General features: G+C 33.8%; 1 long non-coding RNA gene across 1 annotated transcript; it reads right to left on the bottom strand.

Annotated features, from left to right (window-relative positions):
* Positions 1-4,792: 4,792 nt before the first annotated feature.
* On the bottom strand, positions 4,793-6,856 carry LOC145133068 (uncharacterized). Its single transcript, XR_013718379.1, has 3 exons — positions 6,627-6,856; positions 5,596-5,653; positions 4,793-4,928 (listed from the first exon to the last, which is right to left on the bottom strand). It is a non-coding gene; the product is annotated as an uncharacterized LOC145133068 (long non-coding RNA).

Genomic DNA, 6,856 nt, shown 5'->3' on the forward strand with positions numbered 1-6,856 from the left:
TTCTTGCTTTTTCATTCAATACTATTGCTTATACAGATGCAATGGTCCAAAGTCCAACAGACTTACTAAATTTGGTCTCTATATAATTATTGGTTTTTCCTATGTTAAGTTACGAACCATGAAAGAAGTGGGATGTATGAGACATTTCTTATTTTTCGTAATAATTATTATCATTCATTTTAATGTTATTATAGCTAAGATAAATTGGTTAAGGATTTGTTTGATAATTGTTGATTGAGTAAAAGTTTAATTTAGTAAGATACAATTTTAAATCTGACCGACTAAGACATATTAGAAAAGTCAAAACCGAATAAGTTGTTTCTAAGTATGATTTCAAACAGTATAAATCTGGTGAAGTTATATACAGCCTCTTACCAGACCCAATAATAAACAATTATTGTTCATGTTAGATTCACTTATAAAATAGTTTTAGTTTTGTTTACAAATGTATTAGTGAAGTTAATTTTCAAATCTTAGAAGAGGAACATTCATATTATTTGTGAATCATTAGTACAGGTGGTCAAAGAATGTAACAAACATATCATACTCATAAAACATGTGATGATTTCGTTTTCTTTTGTACTTTATTCTATTTCGATGGGATTTCCGAAGTGTATTGTTGTTGTGTCGATTTTGACATGTAAAATAATTATGTGTTGTATTTGTTTATTGATTTTTGAAAGAATCAAGTTTTTCAGTACACCATGTTTGCAAAATAACTCATCAAGTAAGTATTAACATAAAGAAAGAGAAAATTATACAAATATAATGCCTGTTTTAAAATAAAGAATGAATGTAGAATCCATTCAAATTTAAAATTGTGATTAAAAAAAAAAAAAAAAAAACTCTATTTGATTACTAACAACTTATTTTAAGTTAATAAATTTATAAATTATAGCTTTTCTTGAACAAAATGATTGTATGACGCAAATGTGTTATTTAACTATTGCTAAGAACATTACAAATATATTTATATTTCTTTTATCAATTATATTATTGTAATGTCAATATAAGGCAGTAATTTATGTGTAATCGACTATCTTAATTGTTATGGGAAATAAATACTATAGTATTTAGATATATACATATGTGTTAAAGATTAGTTGCTCACATGACATGTCTCGACATGTACTACTAGCAACTTTCGAATATCTATAGTATGTCGGTACATATTCTTTTATATCAACAAAATACAAAAAGTCAACCCAATAATAAAAGCAGAAACAACTATCTATGTTGAGTCAAAGTTCACTAGGTGGTATTTTTTTTTTCATAGCTTTTTCTTGGAAAGGGTGTTAACACCGGGATTCTATATAGAATCTTTTTTGGGTTTATAATATCGGGATCGAGATTCTAAGATCCTACAAAAAAAAATATATAATTTTAACTTATAAGTTCAAAACATTAAAATATCTTCAATATTCAGTTTTTCGCTCAAAACCTATAAAAAAATTTATACATTAATCACAATAAAAAAAAGTAAACGGTAAAGCGGTAAAGAGTGAAAGTGGTAAATTCGTAAATTCAATTTTTTTATAATTGTTTATAATTTTTTATAATACTTTTTGTTTTATGATTTTTTTATTTTTTTCAAAAAATAAATCAAGGGAGGGTGGGATCGGATCGAATTCCGATTCTACGATCCTATGATCTTACTTGCGTCTCTTTTATCTACGAGCTTATAGACGATTTGTTTGAAAGTTGTATTGAGTTGCTTGCGAAAGTTTGATGCACAATGGTTGTTGTTCTATGTTCGGTGCAAACCATTGCCTTAGGGTTCTCTCCGGATGGTTTTCTCCCATGTTTAAGTCGCGGGTTTCTTCTTCAGGATGATCAGATAGAACTTCATAGTCGGTCTCTGGATCGCTTGATGCAAAGATAAGTGGATAAATGATGTTGTTGCACAGGTTTTTTGTTGATGTCGTTGTTTTTAGTTGCTTTTTCATAACTGTCTTGATGTATTCTCGATTTCTTGATTGAATTCCAAAGGTGTACCTGTACGATTAGATCTTAGCATACAAAAGTTGGAATAGTCGAATCCCTGACAACGACGTCAGTTTGTTAGTTGTCGATACCAACAAATGTAAGGGATCCGGATTATTTACTCACATTTTCACAATTGCTTGTATTAGTGGTAAGTGAGGTCGTCTCCACATGGATTCATATTTAAACAGAAATATATCCAAGTCAAATCAAAAAAGGGTGTTTGTATTTCAGTAGAAATAAAAGCTTGATATAAAACAAACATGTAGTAATAAGGACTGAAATAATCAAAAAGAAGGGAATCTGACTATAAGTTTGTAACACTTGGTATGATCACTAACTTGAATGATATAAGGTGTTTGATTCACAATTTAAATCGATACTCGACATTACCAAGTTTGTAACACTTGGTACGATAATATTTAGCTAAAACAAGTTTTTTTTTTTTTTAACTAAACCTAATCTAACTAAACAATTTCAAGCAAGTCTTGAATTATGATTGAAAGATTGCATTAAGAAAACAAGTTTCCCGACACTATTTTCCATTTCTCACAAGTTCAAGAAGTTTTAAACGTGTAATGCATGTTATGATGAAAAGTGTAAAGTTTGTTACTTCGTAAAAATCCAAAAGTAATTATGTATTCTATAAATCCTACTAATAATCACTTAAATATAACCTAGCCTAGATGGCAGATTCAAGTAAAGCGCATAAATAAGTTTCAATAAAAATGATTGAACATGCATTACTAAACTGAAATCTAAAATCAACAATCATCCATGATATATCACACAAACCAAATGTAAAAACAACTTAAATTTAGAAACTAAGAGTTTTAGCCACACATCATGATTAAAACAACGGTCAAAATACTAAGAAATAGTCTAAACATACTTGAAATTGTTGGGGTTTTGTTCAAGCTTGGATTTCAAAAATCATAAAATCAAGAGATTTTGCAACGTAAGACTTTTATAAAATTATATAAAATACTTGAACAAGGAGAAACCACCAAATGACCATTTTACATGAACATGTAAGATTAAATGAAACAACTATATGTGGATTTAAGGATTACAAACTTTGAAGCATTTGAATCCTCTCAGAAGGTCTGAACGTTGGTGAAGATGGCAATAAGGCAATTGAGACTTCCTCTGTAGAAATAATTCACCAATAAGCTCCAACACTTTAATGATAGCTCATTATTGCAATGCACAAACAATCTTACACTTGAAAATCAAATATGAATTTGATCTTTCAAGAGAGTAAATTTGTGAGCACTTTTTTCTTCAAAACGCTTTAGAGAGAAGAGAGTGTATGTATGTGTGTAAATTTGGCCAAGGCTAGTCAATGAAGGAAAAATAAAATCCTTTTATCATTAATCTCCATCTAAAAGTCATCCATCTGAATTATGAGGGTTGAACCATTCAACAACATACATTGGAAGACTTAACAACCAAACAAAACTCATGGAGGTGGTTAGACCAAATCAAGAGGGGGAGAGTGTCTTCCACTCCTAGTGGGCCCTACTCTCTCTCCCCCTCTCTCTCTCTATGTCTCTCTCTATCTATCTATCTATCTCTCTCTCTCTCTTATATTTAATAAAATACTTTTAAACTTTATAAATATAAACTTCTTTTTTAGAAATAAATATTATAAATAATATTTATATCTATTATTTAATTTAACCTTTAAAATTTATAAAAGTTATACTAATTATTTAAATCATTTATGTAACATCTCAAAAATCATAAGTACAATTTTTGGTTTTAAGTCAATCAAAATCATCCAATATTCATATCAAAGCATCAAATGTATGTCGATATGGAAATAGTTATCAGAGTACAATCTAAAAATCATAAAAATGTTGGACTCGAGTGGATGTGCTGCGATCAGGTCAGGCCCTTCCCTTTCAAACTGAAAGTACCTAAAACATAAATTTAAACCGTAAACATAAAACTTAGTGAGTCTCCCCAAATTACCACATACCATACAAGCAACGGGCCCCACCCAATGAGTATAATAGGCCTCGCCCTAACTCGCATAACGGCCCCCGACCAATGAGTATAATGGGCCTCGCCCTAACTCGCATAATGGGCCCCGCCCAAACATACAAAATATGCAAGTTATTGGCGATATTGTTCCATATTTTTTATTAGCTAAATACCATTCCATTTGATCGATACCCGACTTACTTTTTCTATATTATAAACTGACTAGGTACACTACCTATCAGTGCATTAGTAGTTAAGTTTGGTTATGTTATAAATTTAAAACTGGTAGGTATATCTGTGCACATCAAGTTATTGGCGGTCGTTGTCGGGGAATGAATTATTTCAGTTTTTAATTTAACTGTTTTAGGTTAATCGATCCATTTTATGGGGTAAAAACCCCAAAAAACTTAATTTTTGCATTAAATTAGTTTTTTTGTTTTTACAGTTTTCACAACATGAACAGAGCACTGTTGAAGGGAAGGATATTGCTATTGGAAAAATGGGGAAGATATAGTTGGAATTTAATTTTCTTATATGTGGAAAATGGTATGGCTTACATTTTACCGGGTTACCAGGTCATTTCTTCAATAATGACTTTTTAAACCATTGATAATCTACTTCATTCCCTTTATCTACAAAAAAAATAATTTTGATGACCTTTTAAAACAAAAGTGACAGGTTTGTTGGGCTAATATGATATTTTTCGTATTCAAAATTAACGAAATATGTAACATCCCAAAATTCAAGACCAAAAATTTCGTTTTAATTAAGTAATTATATAAAACCATCAGTATAAAAACATTCATATTAATATCTCATGTCAAAACCAAAGTGTCAATAATCAAAACATATTATCATAAAACCATATCAGAGTGTAATCCTAAAGATCTCATGTGCGGAAAACATAGTGTGATGCGTTGCGATCAAGCCGGCTCATTTCCTTTGAAAACGAGTACCTGAAACCAAAATTGTAAACCGTAAGCACGAAGCTTAGTGAGTTCCCTCATCATACCACATACCATACTACTAACATATTGTCAAACATATCTGGGTGCCCGACCTACCCCTTCGGTATCTTTCAACCCGTAACCAACTCGCATATATGGGTGCTGGCCTCCCATTCGGTCTCTTTTAACCGGTAACCGCCTAACATATATGGGTGCTGGCCTCCCCTTAGGTCTCTTTCAACCGGTAACCGGGAGCTAACCTCCCCTTCAGTATCTTTCAACCGCTAACCGGGGACTATTTCACCCCCTACCACTATCACATAATAACATAGCATAACATATATGAATATATTGTCAGGCATATCTGGGTGCCCGACCTACCCCTTCGGTATCTTTCAACCGGTATCCGGGGACTATTTCACACCCTACTACTACCACATAATAAAATATCATGATCACACTGCTAGGCATGCATGGGTACTATCTACCCCTTCGGTATCTTTCAACCGGTAACTAGGGGCTATATCACCCCTACCACGACTAACACATATGTCATAGCATCCTAGCACATAAAGCATATCAGATAACAACACACCAGATAATCATCTAACAAACAATTCCTACTAGTAGGCCGGCATTGTGGCCGTAGACTCACTCCTACTGGAAGGTAACTCACCTCACACTGCTGAAGTCCCGAAGACACAACCCCAGTTGCTGGATGACAGAATCCCGATCTGTCAATAACAAAACATCACCCAATTAATAATTGGGTCCTAACACATAACCATAAGTACATTATTTGGATAATTACTACATTACCCCAAGCTTGGCTTATTCAAGGCCAAGGCCCAATCCATAGGCCCAAAGTCAATTAACAATCAAAGCCCAACACGGCCCAATTTTCCAAATTGGGCCCAGGCCTATACATGGTCTTATTCTAAGGCCCAACATCTTATAATCATTAAGGCCCAAACTATGGCCCATCTATGGCCCAATTTTCCAAATTAGGCCCAAACCCCTTACATGGGCCTTATCCTAGGCCCATTAAATTATTTTAGCCCATTTGCTTGTCCCTAGATTGCCCATTATCATCCCAATCATCAAAGCCCAATAGAAAAGCCCAACTTAAGGCCCAAGTGAAATTAGGGTTTCACATAAAATGACGATTAGGGTTAAGTTTCCTACTTAACCCATTAAGGACTTAATCAATTAAGTCCAATATTGCTTAGATTAATTTTTTTGCCAATAATTATTATATAATAATTCAAGTTATCAAATAATCCCCGAGTGTCTCGATTAATTCCCTAAATTAGGGTTTTATTGGCATTGGGGTTTTCCAAACCCTAATTAGGGTTTCCAACCCAAATACTAGCCCATTTATCAATTTGTTAAGCTTTTAGGTCAATTAGGGCTTTATTGGGCCTATTAGGCCCACTAAAATATCATTAAGCCCATTAGGGTTTTATTGGGTCAATTAGGGTCCATTAGGGCTTACAAGGCCCATTAGGGTTTCAATCACCCTAAACAAATCGAACTCAACGAGGCAAGCACACCGCCAACCGACACGGCGGCCGGTGGCGGCAGGAGGCGGCAGCCACCACCCTAAGGTGGTGGTTTTCAATTTCTTTTATTATTCCAATTTCAAATTACATTTACAACCCAGAAATAAACACACTAAAAGGGAAATAAACACACACACACAGTCACCTTGTGGTGGCCGGTGGTGGTAAGTGGTGGTGGTGGGTTTCCTTTGGTTTTTCCGGCTGAGCAAGGCACAAACACGCCATACAACACCCACAACATCTAATAAATCCACACAATCAGACGAAACTAACACACACAAACGTTACACACATCCACACCTAACAGTGGTGGTGAGCGGCGGCAGCCAAATGGCTGTCGTCGGTTCTACGCACAGAAGAAGGGGAGGAAGCCGC

Source organism: Lactuca virosa, chromosome 8, assembly GCF_052849685.1.
Source record: "Lactuca virosa cultivar CGN04683 chromosome 8, Lactuca_virosa_CGN04683_v6, whole genome shotgun sequence".
NCBI classification, from domain to species: Eukaryota; Viridiplantae; Streptophyta; class Magnoliopsida; order Asterales; family Asteraceae; genus Lactuca; species Lactuca virosa.